Source organism: Microcaecilia unicolor, chromosome 1 (assembly GCF_901765095.1).
Source record: "Microcaecilia unicolor chromosome 1, aMicUni1.1, whole genome shotgun sequence".
In the NCBI taxonomy this organism is placed as follows: Eukaryota; Metazoa; Chordata; class Amphibia; order Gymnophiona; family Siphonopidae; genus Microcaecilia; species Microcaecilia unicolor.
Genome location: NC_044031.1, coordinates 756,829,271 through 756,846,598, shown reverse-complemented (window position 1 = coordinate 756,846,598; position 17,328 = coordinate 756,829,271). Strand labels below are relative to the sequence as shown.

The 17,328-nt window shown below is 46.0% G+C and overlaps 1 non-coding gene across 1 annotated transcript; it reads right to left on the bottom strand.

Annotated features, from left to right (window-relative positions):
- Positions 1–466: 466 nt before the first annotated feature.
- On the bottom strand, positions 467–539 carry TRNAV-CAC. Its single transcript has one exon. It is a non-coding gene; the product is annotated as a tRNA-Val (tRNA).
- Positions 540–17,328: the final 16,789 nt, after the last annotated feature.

The following is a 17,328-nucleotide window of genomic DNA, read 5'->3' as shown; positions in this document are numbered from 1 at the left end:
TCACATTGAACAATGACAGGGACCCCCCCCCCCCCCCAAAAAAAAAAAAAAAAAAAAAAATTATCTGAGAACTGGACCAGGCAAGTTAATGTATATTTCCATTCAGTAGAATACAGCATCTAAATATGCCTAAAATAATTAATATCTTTCCTAAGAAAAGCCATACCTGCCAGATCAATGGTTTACTAAGCCTTATCTCATGTTGCCACAGAAAAGGAGGAAGAGGGATAGAAAAGTGTCTAAAACAACATTTCAAAACATGAAGAGGAAATTAGATTATATAATAGAAAATCGTTTCTGCACAGAAATACCAACAACAGATGTTGGAAAGAGTTTATTACTTTCTTTTTGATCATTTATTTTCTACAGTGTCATTAACACATGTAATAATGATTCAAGTCTTAATATGTCTCAATGATTATTTTAATTTATTTTATAAGAAGCCCCCTTTAAAAAAAAAAAATGATGTTTCCGCCCGGGGTCGAACCGGGGACCTTTCGCGTGTGAGGCGAACGTGATAACCACTACACTACGGAAACCAACTTGAAAGCGAAGGCCTTTTGGAACAACTTCAAGTAGCTAAGATTGAGACGGAGCCATTATTGGGCAGATGGGGGAGGGTGTTCCCTTTTTGAATGTCAGGGATACACGCTGTATGAGAAATCCGAATAATATACTGAAAACCGAAGACCACGGCTTATAAACGCTAAAGCTCCCACACAGATGTACAGGGCTCAGAATAAAGCAAATGAATAAGACGCTGGAAAAGAACTTCCGCTACACCTCTAGTTGGGGGACACTTCGGACAGTCTGAGCAAGGCACCGCCCACGGACCTCCCAGTACCCACCCCCTCTCAGTGTTCTAAAGTTACCTGGGTTACGCGCGGAGGAAGGTGGGCGGGGAGGAGCTTATTTCGTGGTGGGTTGTCTCCTCTTTTAAAGAGCCAGTGAAAGCTTCATTATAAAAACAAAGTTTAAGCACGTTTTATATAATAATAATAATAATAATAATAATAACTAGCATTTCTAAAGCGCTACTAGGGTTACGCAGCGCTGTACAATTTAGACATTTATATAAATGTATCTCTCCGCTCACCGATTATTGACAGGCCCGAGAGCCGATGCACCTGAAATATAAAGTAGTAGTAGTAGTAGTAACATAGTAAATGAAATGACGGCAGAAAAAGACCTGCATGGTCCATCCAGTCTGCCCAACAAGATAACTCATGTTTGCTGCTTTTTGTGTATACCCTACTTTGATTTGTACCTGTGCTCTTCAGGGCACAGACCGTATAAGTCTGCCCAGCACTAGCCCCGCCTCCCAACCACCAGCCCCGCCTCCAGCCACCGGCTCTGGCACAGACCGTATAAGTCTGCCCAGCACTATCTCTGCCTCCCACCACTGGCTCTGGCACAGACCGTATAAGTCTGCCCAGCACTATCCCCGCCTCCCAACCACCAGCCCCGCCTCCAGCCACCGGCTCTGGCACAGACCGTATAAGTCTGCCCAGCACTATCTCTGCCTCCCACCACTGGCTCTGGCACAGACCGTATAAGTCTGCCCAGCACTATCCCCGCCTCCCAACCACCAGCCCCTCCTCCCAACCACCGGCTCTGGCACAGACCGTATAAGTCTGCCCAGCACTATCCCCGCCTCCCAACCACCAGTCCCGCCTCCCACCACCGGTTCTGGCACAGACCGTATAAGTCTGCCCAGCAGTTGTAGTCATGGGACGCGCGCGAGAGAACACGTGGTTCAATGAGAAATGGCTCCACCCCCGGGGAGGCGGGAATTTTGCACAGAGCCGCGCGAGTCGAGCTGCCAGTGTCCAGGGACGAGCGTGTTTCCTGTGCAAAACCTGTCACTGGTGGTGGTGACAGAATAATGCGACCGAACCACCAGCTCTGGAACTGCTTCCGTTGCAGGAGAATTTTTATTTATTGCATTTGTACCCCACATTATCCCACCTTTTTGCAGGCTCAATGCAATCAAATGAGTGCACTCACTAAAGCATTTCTTAGAGCCCTGGAGATGCAATTTACAGTTTGAAGAGACAAAGATCCCTGTGCTCTAGAGACTAAATCAAGGATCTTAAACCCAGGAATCTGAGAGCCACCTATGGCACCCCTGCCAAGACCTTCACCTACCTAATCCCCAACCTCCCAGCGATCCACTAACTACTACTATTACTTGACATTTCTAAAGCGCTACTAGGGTTACGCAGCGCTGTACAATTTAACATAGAAGGACAGTCCCTGCTCAAGGAGCTTACAATCTAAAGGACAAATGTACAGACAATCAAATAGGGGCAGTCAAATTGGGGCAGTCTAGATTTCCTGAATAGGTATAAAGGTTAGGTGCCAAAAGCAACATTGAAGAGGTGGGCTTTGAGCAAGGATTTGAAGATGGGTAGGGAGGGGGCTTGGCGTAAGGGCTCAGGAAGTTGATTCCAAGCATAGGGTGAGGCGAGGCAGAAAGGGCGGAGCCTGGAGTTGGCGATGGTGGAGAAGGGTACTGACTACTACTACTACTACTACTTAGCATTTCTATAGCGCTACAAGGGTTACGCAGCGCTGTACAAGTTAAAACATGGGGAAGGACGGTCCCTGCTCAAGAGAGCTTACAATCTAAAGGTATCAAGCTATGTAGTCAGTGTAGGTATCATGAATGGGGAAGGTGGTTACTGAGAGGAGGGATTTGTCCTGTGAGTGGAGGTTACAGGTGGGAACGTAAGGGGAGATGAGGGTAGAGAGGTAATGAGGGGCTGCAGACTGCGTGTATTTGTAGGTAAGAAGGAGAAGCTTGAACTGTATGCTAACCACACACTCAACCACTATCCCACCCAGTCACACACATGATCAACCCTTCACCGAACCATGCATCCACCCATATACTCGCCCCTACCCCGCGAGCTCTGTCCCCACCCCCGCGTCATTCTCTACAGGGGCGTAGCCAGACACCCAATGTTTGGGTGGGCCTGGGCCCAAGATGGGTGGGCAGAAGAACTCTGCCCTGTCCCACAAGTGATTTGGTCTCTCTCTCTTGCCTGCATGCCATATGGTCTCTCAAACATCCCCCCTCCTCCGCATACCTATTAAATAGATTTTCACTGGCAGCGAGAAGAAGCAACTAATACAGACTGCTCATGTTGGCCCCACAGCCTTCCCTGATGCAACTTCCTGTTTCCACATAGGTGGGAATATATCAGAGAGAAGGCTGTGGGGCCGGTGCGAGCAGTATGTATCAGTTGCTTCTCGCTGCTGTTTATAAGGTACACAGGAGGGACAGCTGTTGGGAGTTTTCAGCTGGTGGGGCTTGGGGATCCCTGCCAGCCACATCATAGGTGTGCTGCTACTGGGTGGGCCTGAGCCCAAAGCGGGTGGGCCTGGGCCACGCCACTGCTCTACTACTGAACACACGTCAACAAATCGTTCAGAAATCTCCCACTTCAAATTTCGCTAGTATGAGCATGGAAATATTTGATATATATTATTATTATTATTATTGCATTTGTACCCCACATTATCCCACCTTTTTGCAGGCTCAATGTGGCTTACAGAGTGTTGTTATGATGCAGTCATTACATGATCTTAAATACAAATGATAATAAGCTGAAGGTAAGTGAATTAGATGCAAGGTGGTAGAAAGGTGGTGTGAGAGGTGTTTTTGATGCACCTGAGTGGTTTGAGGGATGATTTATTAAGGATGTCTTTCGTAGGCTTTGTTGAAGAGGTGTGTCTTCAAAGATTTGCGAAAGCTGGTTAGATTGTCCATATTCTTCAGGGCCATGGTTTTATCCAACATGATATAATATTTGAATATTCATTATCTCTATGCAGGGTATAAATGAGAATCCACTGAACTGTATGAGGTATAGCTGTGTAGTATCAAGACTTCTGGCAGTGAATTCAAGTGGTTAAAGAAGACATTTACCGTATTTTTCGGACTATAAGACGCACTTTTTTCCCCCGGCCATTTTGAATCTCGCCGAGACCATCAGGCAGCATTCAGGAGGACGGAGAGCAGTGCGCTGGGCAGGAAAGAGGGGGCTCTTTCCTGCCCCGACGTCACTAGACCACCAGGGAACTTCGTGTGACGTAAGTAGGGGAGGGCGATCCCGAACTCGGACAAGACGCACCGGAGCACCTAGGTTTTAGAGGAGGGAAAAAGGAATTTTTTTTTTTCCTATTTCCCTCCTCTAAAACCTAGGTGCGTCTTATGGTCCGGTGCGTCTTATAGTCCGAAAAATACGGTATTTATTGAGATTTACTATACTGCAATTAACTAACTGGCAGATCACAGCAGTTTACAATCTTAAAATGAACAGAAAATTAGATAATGAAACGAAATACAGGATAGAAAGGGAACCACTCAGAGAAATAAATACACAAGAGCTTTAGAACAGAGGAGGGAGCTAGATTAGAGCGACAGGGACAGGGAAGGCGGTGAGAAAAGGTCTTAAGGGCAGATTTAAAATTCTTGAAAGAAAGTTCAGTCCGAATAGGAAGGGAGCAGCAAAGAAGAAAGCACGAAGCCTATTAGATTTCATTCCAGTTGAGCTAGGGAGACACAGACATGGCTTCAGTGCAGTTGATGAGGTCAGTGATACGAAGATGACGGTTGTCTGACCAGTAGTTTCAGATAAGTGATCTGCAGTGTGAGTGAGACTCCATGGAAGTACAAGGAGCATGTACTAATGTGTTGGAAGTGAGCCAGGCTCTTTCAGCAATGTAAAGACTCACATGGTGAGTCAGATCAGTGTTGTAAAGACAGAGTGAGTGAAGCTCCATTGCAGGGTATGGGAGGAGTGGCCTGATAGTAGAGAATGACCCCTTGACTTCTCCAGTTTGCTCTATCATCTCTTCTCTGGTTCCTATATTGAAAAAAAAAAACCCTCCCATTCCTGTGGACTATAAATATTTTAAATAAATACTACTGCCCTCTCTGTCTCAAGCATTTTAAAAATGATATTATCCTGTTGGCCTCCAGGCTTTGTCATCTTCCTTTTTGATTCGTATCAGTCCTCTGTTTAATCCAGCATCCAGCTCCCCTAAGCTTAGCAAACAGTTACCAAACTCTACCGAGGTTGATGTCCAAAACATGCAGCCACCACACATTGTACCCATGGCAACTCTTTTCAGATTGCATCAACCTTCTTGGAGATTTGATGCAGCGTTGCTGTTAATGCTTGGGTTGTATGAGAGACTCTGTCGTGTAGGAAGCCTGAGGAATGATTGTATAAAGCAGGGAATGTGGGGCATGTGTGAAACTGTTTGAGGTTAGTGAAGCTGGAAATGAACAAGACCTGGCATGTCTGACCCTCCTGTTCTGCTTCTTTCTATGGAGATACACAATCCACTTTCCTCTTAGGGGGTCTCTGCTTCTGGAACAAGGATATAACCGGGAAATCCGTTTTTTACCCAGGCCCTCTGCTGCTTATGTGAAATGAAAGTATGAAGTAGAATAATAAGTACATAAGTAATGCCACACTGGGAAAAGACCAAGGGTCCATCGAGCCCAGCATCCGGTCCACGACAGCGGCCAATCCAGGCCAAGGGCACCTGGCAAGCTTCCCAAACGTAGTACAAACATTCTATACATGATGTTATTCCTGGAATTGTGGATTTTTCCCAAGTCCATTTAGTAGTGGTTTATGGACTTGTCCTTTAGGAAACCATCTAACCCCTTTTTAAACTCTATCAAGCTAACCGCCTTCACCACGTTCTCCGGCAACGAATTCCAGAGTTTAATTATGCGTTGGGTGAAGAAACATTTTCTCCAATTTGTTTTAAATTTACTACACTGTAGTTTCATCACATGCCCTCTAGTCATAGTATTTTTAGAAAGCTTGAACAGACACTTCACATCCACCTGTTCCACTTCACTCATTATTTTATATACCTCTATCATGTGTCCCCTCAGCCGTCTCTTCTCCAAGCTGAAAAGCCCTAGCCTCCTTAGTCTTTCTTCATAGGGAAGTCATCTCATCCCCGCTATCATTTTAGTCGCCCTTCGATGCACCTTTTCCAATTCTACTATATCTTTCTTGAGATGCGGTGACCAGAATTGAACACAATACTCAAGGTGCGGTCGCACCATGGAGCGATACAACGGCATTATAACATCCTCACACCTGTTTTCCATACCTTTCCTAATAATACCCAACATTCTATTCGCTTTCCTAGCCGCAGCAGCACACTGAGCAGAAGGTTTCAGTGTGTTATCGACGACGACACCCAGATCCCTTTCTTGGTCCGTAACTCCTAACGTGGAACCTTGCATGACGTAGCTATAATTCGGGTTCTTTTTTCCCACATGCATCACCTTGCACTTGCTCACATTAAACGTCATCTGCCATTTAGCTGCCCAGTCTCCCAGTCTCGTAAGGTCCTCTTGTAATTTTTCACAATCCTGTCGCGAGTTAACGACTTTGAATAACTTTGTGTCATCAGCAAATTTAATTACCTCGCTAGTTACTCCCTCTCTAAATCATTTATAAATATACTAGCCGTTGAGCCTGTAAAAACGGGCTGATATTGGGGTTTTCCTTCCCCCTCCCCGCAAGGTCGCCACCGCTACCGTACCCCCCCCCCCCACCCCCGGAGTTGCCGCCATCCCTCCACCCGGCCCAGGCCCTCTCTTCGTTATTCAACTTACAGCAGCGCCAAAACAGCAGCAAGCAGCAGCTCCCGTTGGCCTTCCTTCACTGCCTGTGCCTCGCCCTCGTGTGACGTCACGTCGGCGAGGGCGGGGCACAGGCAGGGAAGGAAGGCCGACGGGAGCTGAAGCTGAGCTGCTTGCTGCTGTTTCGGCGCTGCTGTAAGTTGAATAACGAAGAGAGGGCCCGGGCCGGGTGAAGGGGGGGTGGTGGCGACTCCGGGGGGGGGGGGGCGGTAGAGGCTACCTTGGGGGGGGGGAGCGGTAGCGACGTCAGCGGTTCCCTCCCTCCCCTTCAGCGCAGATTCCCTCTCTGTCCCGCCCCCCTTCACCCGTCATCACGTCTTGACGCGGGGGGCGGGACAGAGAGGGAAGTCTCTACTGCGCATTTGCAGGTGAGTCGGTCACTTGCCATTTATAGGTTTGATTAAAAAGCAGCGGTCCTAGCACGGACCCCTGAGGAACCCCACTAACTACCCTTCTCCATTGTGAATACTGCCCATTTAACCCCACTCTCTGTCTCCTATCCTTCAACCAGTTTTTAATCCACAATAGGACATTTCCTCCTATCCCATGACCCTCCAATTTCCTCTGCAGCCTTTCATGAGGTACCTTGTCAAACGCCTTTTGAAAATCCACATACACAATATCAACCGGCTCCCCTTTGTCCACTACTACCTTAGCAGAGATAATATTTAACCATCTCTCTGATCTCATGTGCAACTTTCATTTTCTATCTCGTCTTACTCTCTTACCTTTCTATATATTCCATCTTTGCTTATACGCTAAGCTATCAATTAAAATGTTCTATTACGTATTGTGTTGACATTGTAAGTAGCATACTATGCCATACTTGCCTCCTCCTCCCCCTCCCCCTCCCCCTCCTCCCCTTCTCCCCCCTCCTTCCCTTCCCCTCCTCCCCCCTCCTCCCCCTCCTCCTCTTCCTACTACTACTTATCACTTCTATAGTGCTACAAGGCATATACAGCTGCTCCCCCTCCCCCTCCTCCCCCTTCCCTCTTCCCCCCTCCTCCCCCTCATCACTCCCCCTCCCCCCTTTCCCCCTCATCACCCCTCCTCCTCCTCCTCCCCCTCCCCCAGGACCCCCCACCCTCTCTCATCTGACCCCTCCCCCTCATCTCAGGACCCCCTCCCCCCTCTCATCTCAGGAACCCTCGCTCTCGTCTCAGGACCCTCCCCTCTATCCACGCCCCCCCCTCTCCTCCGATTTCCGCCACCCAGCGCCTCCCTCCCTCTGTCTCTGTGGCCTCCTAGTACAAGGAGGACGTGTGCAGGTGCCCCAGCCCTTCGTACGTGGCAGCTGCTGTTTAAAAAGTTTTACCTCCTGCTCGGCCAGCAACACTCAAGTCCACCAAGTACAGGCGCCCCTTCAGACAGGCTGTGGTTCGCTGTTCCTCTGGTCCCGCCCTCATTTCCTGTTTGCAGAAGGGCGGAAACAGAAGCGAAATCACAGCCTGGCTGTCTGAAGCGGCGTCCGTACTTGCTGGACTTGAGTGTTGCCAGCCGAGCAGGAGATAAAACTTTTTAAACTGCAGCTGCCACGTACAAAGGGCTGGGGCACCTGCACACGTCTTCCTTACACTCGGAGGCCACAGAGACAGAAGGAGGGAGGGAGGCGCTGGGCAGCGGAAATGGGAGGAGAGGGGGCGTGGAACTCGAACGGCAGTGGGGCCATCGCGGCCTGTGGAACTCAGACGATGGGAGTGGAAGGAGGGAGGGAGGTTGGGGATCATGGAACTCGTTGGGGGGGGGGGGGGCGTTTGGTTACTCACCTCCAGTGGCTGGTGCTGGGTTCCCCTCCCTCTCACTTCCCATTGGTCCGCCCTGTGACGTCATCCCCAGGGCGGACCAATAGGAACTGTGTTACGAACCCAGGCAGCCAGACGGATGTGCAGAGGTCCAAATTATTATATAGGATAGCCGCCCAGACTTTGGGAATCACCTACCCGTAATCCAGCAGATTGCCAAGACCTGTCATTTCTTTCTTTACAACATCTGTAAAATCCGCCCCTTTCTTTCCGAGCACTCTACCAAAACCCTCATCCACACCCTTGTCACCTCTCATTTAGACTACTGCAATCTGCTTTTTGCTGGCCTCCCACTTAGTCACCTCTCTCCTCTCCAGTCGGTTCAAAACTCTGCTGCCCGTCTCATCTTCCGCCAGGGTCGCTTTACTCATACTACCCCTCTCCTCAAGACCCTTCACTGGCTCCCTATCCATTTTCGCATCCTGTTCAAACTTCTTCTACTAACCTATAAATGTATTCACTCTGCTGCTCCCCAGTATCTCTCCACACTCGTCCTTCCCTACACCCCTTCCTGTGCACTGCGCTCCATGGATAAATCCTTCTTATCTGTTCCCTTCTCCACTACTGCCAACTCCAGACTTCGCGCCTTCTGTCTCGCTGCACCCTACGCCTGGAATAAACTTCCTGAGCCCCTACGTCTTGCCCCATCCTTGGCCACCTTTAAATCTAGACTGAAAGCCCACCTCTTTAACATTGCTTTTGACTCGTAACCACTTGTAACCACTCGCCTCCACCTACCCTCCTCTCTTCCTTCCCGTTCACATTAATTGATTTGATTTGCTTATTTTTTATTTTTTGTCTATTAGATTGTAAGCTCTTTGAGCAGGGACTGTCTTTCTTTTATGTTTGTTCAGTGCTGCGTATGCCTTGTAGCGCTATAGAAATGCTAAATAGTAGTAGTAGTAGTAGTCTTGTGTTCCGAGAAAACGATAATGCTATTAAGAGACTTTTGAAAACTTACTATTTTACTAATGTACCTGTAGAATGTGATAACTGATTTATTGTATTACCTTCTGTCTGTCTAGGTAAGAATGGGTTTGTTTGCGATTGGTCCTGTCCTATAATGAATTGGAGTTCCTTTCTCGCCTTTTAATTGTTTTGGTGACAATTATACAGCACTTGCCTGTGTAAAAGAAGCAGTATAGAAAATGTTTAATAAACCATGGATTTTTAAGTTTATATGTTCTTAGTTTGGGCTCACCTACGTTTGGGGGGGGGGGGTGGGTTCTGCTGCTTCTTTGTGTCTTCAACTCAATGAGAGCCTTCATTTTATTTATTCATTTATTCCTTCCGTTGATAAATCACAGAATCAGGCAAGCACCAGAGGCGTAGCAAGAATGAAATCCATCAAATCATTAAAAGTAGAATAGAGCTGGCCATCTCTCACGCCCTTCATTCAACAGCCTGAAAAGCCTTTCCAAACAGATACCAGAAGGTCCTGTAGTCTGAAAAACATCATACGTTTTCAGCAAACAATTCCACAATTGTGGAATCAGAACTGTGCCATTCTCAGGGCACAGACCGTAGAAGTCTGCCCAGCACTGTTCTTGTACTAAAAGTTCTGAAGATTCTGGAATCCTAAAGAGTTACAAGATTCCGGAATCCCAATTAGTAGCAACATTCCATGTAGAAGCAAAGAGTAACATAGTAACAAATAGTAACATAGTAAATGATGGCAGATAAAGACATGATAAAGACATGTACGGTCCATCCAGTCTGCCCAACAAGATACACTCATTTTACATGGTATGTGATACTTTATACCCGAGTTTGATTTGTCCTTGCCATTCTCAGGGCACAGACCGTAGACATCTGCCCAGCACTCTTCTTGTACTAAAAGTTCTGAAGATTCTGGAATCCTAAAGAGTTACAAGATTCCGGAATCCCAATTAGTAGCAACATTCCATGTAGAACCCCAAAGAGTAACATTGTAACATAGTAAATGACGGCAGATAAAGACCTGTACGGTCCATCCAGTCTGCCCAACAAGATAAACTCATTTTACATGGTATGTGATACTTTATATGTATACCCAAGTTTGATTTCTCCTTGCCATTCTCAGGGCACAGACCGTAGAAGTCTGCCCAACACTGTTCTTGTACTAGAAGTTCTGAAGATTCTGGAATCCTGATTAGTAGCAACATTCCATGTAGAACCCCAAAGAGTAACATAGTAAATGACAGCAGATAAAGACCTGAATGGTCCATCCAGTCTGCCCAACAAGATAAACTCATTTTACATTGTATGTGATACTTTATACCTGAGTTTGATTTGTCCTTGCCATTCTCAGGGCACAGACCGTAGAAGTCTGCCCAGCACTCTTCTTGTACTAAGTTCTGAAGCTAACGTTTAAGCCCCTTAAAATTTACACTCCAGCCCATCCATATCTATTCAGTTACGATCAGGGAGTAGACCGTAGAAGTCTGCCCAGCACTGTTCTTGTACTAAAAGTTCTGAAGATTCTGGAATCCTAAAGAGTTACAAGATTCCGGAATCCCAATTAGTAGCAACATTCCATGTAGAAGCAAAGAGTAACATAGTAACAAATAGTAACATAGTAAATGATGGCAGATAAAGACATGATAAAGACATGTACGGTCCATCCAGTCTGCCCAACAAGATACACTCATTTTACATGGTATGTGATACTTTATACCCGAGTTTGATTTGTCCTTGCCATTCTCAGGGCACAGACCGTAGACATCTGCCCAGCACTCTTCTTGTACTAAAAGTTCTGAAGATTCTGGAATCCTAAAGAGTTACAAGATTCCGGAATCCCAATTAGTAGCAACATTCCATGTAGAACCCCAAAGAGTAACATTGTAACATAGTAAATGACGGCAGATAAAGACCTGTACGGTCCATCCAGTCTGCCCAACAAGATAAACTCATTTTACATGGTATGTGATACTTTATATGTATACCCAAGTTTGATTTGTCCTTGCCATTCTCAGGGCACAGACCGTAGAAGTCTGCCCAACACTGTTCTTGTACTAGAAGTTCTGAAGATTCTGGAATCCTGATTAGTAGCAACATTCCATGTAGAACCCCAAAGAGTAACATAGTAAATGACAGCAGATAAAGACCTGAATGGTCCATCCAGTCTGCCCAACAAGATAAACTCATTTTACATTGTATGTGATACTTTATACCTGAGTTTGATTTGTCCTTGCCATTCTCAGGGCACAGACCGTAGAAGTCTGCCCAGTACTGTTCTTGTACTAAGTTTTGAAGCCCCTTAAAATTTACACTCCAGCCCATCCCTATCTATTCAGTCACAATCAGGGCGTAGACCGTAGAAGGCTGCCCAGCACCAGTTTCGCTTCCCAATTACCGGCGTCGCCACCTAATCTCCGCTAAGATTCCGTGGGTCCATTCCTTTGTGTTTATCCCACGCACTCTGTGGGAGGCGGGCTTTTGGAGGGTACATCTGTAGCAGGGAACCTACAGGAGGTCATTTTATGAAGTCAGTTTTGTGAATATGTAGCCTCTTATACCAACCAATGTAAAGAATACAAATAAAAATAAACAGCCAAAATATAGGAACAAAATGTTGCCCTGTATTCCACTAGTGCAGGGGGTCTCAAGCCAGTCCTCAGGACATACCTAGCTGGTCAGCTTTACAAAATATCCACAATGAATATGCACGAAATAAATTTGCATCTACCACCTCCGTTCTATGCAAATCTTATTTATTTTATTTTATCTATTGCATTTGTATCCCACATTTTCCCACCTCTTTGCAGGTTTAATGTGGCTTACATTACATTATGAATAGGGGAAGTACATAAGAAAATAGATATTTAGTATTGCAGGATCTTGGGTAACGTGATAATGATAGAGCATGATAATAGTATAGCAAGCAAATCTCATAGGGCTATTCTGGCTATATGTGTAGGAATTCACATTTGTTGATCTTTGTGGTATACCTTGTTAAAGAGATGAGTCTTCAGTAGTTTGCGGAAGTTAGTTAGCTCGTAGATCATTTTTAAATTGCGCGGCAGCGCGTTCCAGAATTGTGTGCTCAAGTAGGACAAGGTTGACGCATGCATTAATTTGTAGACCTTTGCAGTTGGGGAAGTGAAGATTGAGGAATGTGCGAGATGATTTTGTACCATTCCTGGGTGGTAGGTCTATCAGGTCTGACATGTAGGCTGGGGCATCTCCGTGAATGATTTTGTGAACTAGGGTACATATTTTGAACATGATGTGTTCTTTGAGTGGTAGCCAGTGTAGTTTTTCTCATAGGGGTTGAGCACTTTCATATTTAGTTTTGCCGAATATGAGTCTAGCTGCGGTGTTCTGGGCTGTCTGAAGTTTCTTGATTATTTGCTCTTTGCAGCCAGCATAGAGTGCGTTACAGTAGTCTAGATGGCTGAGTACCATTGATTGTACCAGGTTACAGAAGACGGTCCTTGGGAAGAAATGTCTTACTCTTTTTAATTTCCACATTGAGTGGAACATCTTCTTGGTTGTGTTTTTCGCATGATTCTCCAGTGTTAGGTGATGATCAATGGTAAGTCCAAGAATTTTTAGGGTGTCCAAAATTGGAAGTTTCAGTGTTGGTGTGTTGATGGTGGTGAATTTGTTCGTGTTATGTTGAGAGGTGAGTATTAGGCATTGGGGTTTTTTCTGCATTGAGTTTCAACTGGAATGCATCTGCCCATGAATGCATGATATGTAGACTCTGGTTGATGTCATTGGAGATTTCCTTTAAATCTTGTTTAAATGGATGTAGATCGAGAATTTATGCAGGATAGGCGCCATCTTGGTAAAGGAGACCACGCGAGGGCATGAGCTGAGTAGCAACGTGTTGCTGAAGCTCTGAGACTCCCCGCCCGAAATTGAATCAAAAGTGCAGTGAATCAACAGAAATTTTAGCGAAGACCCTTCGACTAAGACTGCCCTAGTTTATGGACAAATACCTGCGGAAAACAGCCGGAACAATGGCGCAGCGGTCCGGGAAAAAAGAAAAACTTAAATTGAACGACTCGGAATCCAAAATGGCGGATGAAACAGACAAATCGCCTGGAGAGTTTACAGAGGTACAGCTTGCACAACTTACCAAGGCGGTGACAAACGCATGGGAGCCAAAGTGGGAAGCGATGGAACACAAATTAGAAAGCTTAGCCACGCGAATGGATGGCATAGGGACGAGAGTGGGAGATCTGGAGGCACGCATGTCGGCTCTGGAGGACGAAGGGAGAGGTTATGGCCCGGACATAGCGGCTCTAACACAGCAATTAAAAGGCTGCCATGAAAAATTAGAAGATCTTGAAAACCGCTCACGTCGGAATAACATACGGGTAGTAGGACTATCTGAAAACATTCCGGAAAGGAACCTAACGCCCTGGCTTGAAAATTGGCTAAGCAAGGAACTGGCGATCTCGGACGCTACAGGCCCGCTAGTAATAGAAAGAGCACATCGAGTAGGCCGCAAACACGAGGGCAAGACGCGGCCGAGAGTGGTAATGGCCAAGATCTTTAATTACCGCCATAAAATGGAAATTATGCAAGGCTTTCGAGCACGCAGAGATTCCCTAGTGCATGAAGGGCAGAAAGTGTTAATATTCCAAGATTTTTCAGCTGAAGTACAATCACAGAGGAAACAATTTCATCCACTCTGCTCTGAGTTAGCCCAGAAAGAGGTGAAGTTTACATTGCAATTTCCAGCTACCTTAAGAGTCTTAATACAAGGACAATGGCAAACGTTTAAAGAAGTGGCAGAAGCAAAAGCGGCAGTGTTGGAAGCGGGCCTGATCGAAAGAAAGTAAAGAAGGTAATGCTGTAAGCAGGACAGTTATAATTGAAGTTGTTTATATCATACGGGTCAAGCCAAGTAAAAGGGCGGGGGTCCCATGTGCTCGAGGTCTCACTACCTGATCTTCTGGGGTACCAGAGGATGGAGAAAGGGTACAGCTGGGTCCGGGAACGAGAGAGGAGGGTGGGAAGGGTGGGAGGGAAAGGGGGGGGGAAGGGAGGGAATTAGAGAAGTTAAATACAAGGGACATTGTCATTTGAAAAATGGGACACGTCAAGAACAAGAGAAACTCCTAATAAATACACAACCAAAGCTAACTTACACTAGACAGGTGGGAACAAGGTTTGGAGGGGGGGAGACAACTAGGTCATTAGCAGTGGCAATAGAAGAACTGAGGGGTAGATGCCTGTTAGAATAACAACATGGAATGTTGGGGGGGTTAACTCCCCAATAAAAAGAGCAAAAATTCTAACGGCCCTGAAGAGATATAACTCAGATATAGCGTGCTTACAAGAGACACATTTATCAGACATAGAACACGATAAATTGAAAAGACAGTGGGTAGGAGAAGTGTATTCCGTCCCAGCAAGAGGGAAGAAAGGAGGGATAGCAGTCCTCTTCCGTAAAGGGCTGGTTTATAAAGCGACGCAAGTAGCCATAGGGAACGAGGGAAGATACATGATAGTGAAAATATGGATGCCAGGATTAGAGATCATTCTAATAGTTCTGTATGGCCCCAATGTCTACTCTCCAGAGTTCTTTAGATCCCTAGTGGGTAAATGCACTGTTAAAGGTAAACAAAAGTTGGTAGTAGTGGGAGACTTCAATCTGGTGCATAGTCCAAGACTGGACTGTTCAAATAATCTCTCGCCCCATTACCAGGGGAAAAGGGCTAGAGAAATAACACTATTTGCTAGAGAGCTAAATTTAATAGATACCTGGAGAGCGTTGCACCCGACAGAACGTGAATTTACACACAGATCAAGGGCTCATGGGACACAGTCCAGGTTGGATTATATACTAATTGACAGAGCAATGTTTCCACAAGTAATAACAGCTGACATAGGCCCAGAAGCTGTGTCAGACCATTCACCGGTGTGGGTAGATCTGGAACTGCAAGGGGACGTAGGGAAAGGAAGAGGTTGGAGATTCCCAGCATATTTATTTTCAGACCCCAAATTCCTAAAATATCTTACCCACAGATGGGCAGAGTATAGTAAAAACAATGATGGGCATGCCCGGGAAGAACCCGTTTTGTTCTGGTCGGCCTCTAAAGCAGTCCTAAGAGGGGACATTATTGCATTTTGCAGTAAACGTAATAAATGTAGAGCGGCCGGGATACTGTTGCTAGAATCCAGATTAAAAAGAGCACAAAATGTATACACGTGCAGGCCGACGAAAGTTAATTTAGAAAATTTAAAAGCAGTGCAGATAGCTCTCAATACCTTGCTACATGAACTAGAATTGAGATCGGCATTATTTTACAAATATAAACTACATAGATATGGAAACCGGGCGGGACGCTTGCTTGCAAGAGTAATAAAGAATGGGGGAGGGCTTAGAACAGTGCCTACACTTAGAGATGGGAACGGTGAGTTGACCAATGATTACCACCAGATAGGTCAGATCTTTACTACATATTTCGCCACGTTATACAAAAATCAAGGGGAGCCCTCGGGGAAGGCATTGTCGATATACCTCCGGGAGACGAAATTACCACAAATGCACTCCAATCACTTAGAGCAGTTAAATGCGCCAGTGACATTGGGAGAACTGCAAAAGGTAGTGAAAACACTAAAATTGCGATCAGCCCCCGGTCCAGATGGGTTTTCCGGGGAATATTATAAGATGTTACCCCCTCGAGCTCTAGTTAACCTGCTTAGTTACTTTGAAGAGGTGGTGGAAGAGGGTAGATTACCGTTGTATGCTAACTCAGCTCTTATAACGTTAATTCCGAAAGCAGGCAAATCCCCAGAAAGACCAGAATCATATAGGCCAATTTCTCTACTAAATGTGGAGATAAAAATATTATCTAAAATACTGGCAGAACGAATGGCACGGTGTTTGCCAGATTTGATAGGACCAGAACAGGTGGGGTTCATAAGGAACAGGAGAGCAGTCCATAACGTTCGGAAGTTAATGCTTGCAATGGCGACGTGCAGGCTAAAAAACATACCAATGTGGGTGTTAAGCCTGGACGCAGAAAAGGCGTTCGATTTAGTGCACTGGGATTACCTCTTCCAGGTATTGAAGGCGGTGGGAATATCTGGATGGTTCCTAAGGGCAGTGAATGTATTATATACAGACCCTAAAGCTAGTGTAATTGTTAACGGAAGGCGAGAAAGTGAGTTCTCCATACAAAAAGGCACTAGACAGGGTTGCCCGCTATCACCCCTATTATTTGTGCTGGCAGTGGAGCCGCTGCTAGAAAATTTAAGGCGGGCACAGGAGGTGAAGGGGGTGAGGGTAGAGGACCACCATCTGAAGGTGTTCGCATATGCGGATGACCTGCTCTTGACCATAACAGATCCTAATATCTCCTTAACGAGAGTGTTAGAAAGGGTGGAGAGATTTGGAGGATTCTCAGGGTTCAAGTTAAATTACACCAAGTCCTATATTCTCCCGGTGGTAGAGTCAGACCGGGAACAGCACAGGGGCCCCCGGCAGCTGACCTGGACTAAAGGACCGATTAAATACTTGGGAATTTGGCTTCCAGCAGACCTAAATACCATGTATAGTGAAAACATTAAGAGACTGTTGAAAGAGACTGCAGAACGATTAAACATGTGGAGGGCTCTACCGGTGGCACTGTTGGGACGAATTGCCTTATACAATATGTGCATTGTACCAAAGTGGTTGTACGTGTTCCAAACAGCGCCATTATACCTGACAAGAAAGGACGAGAGGAAGTTAAATAGACTCTTGCAATTATTCCTATGGCAGGGCAAGAAGGCGAGACTCTCCATGACCACTCTGACAACTCCAGTGGAATATGGTGGGTTGGGCCTGCTAAGTGTGAGATACTTGACGGTGGCATGTGGAATGCGTCACATAAATGACTGGTTCCGGGGGACTGAGGA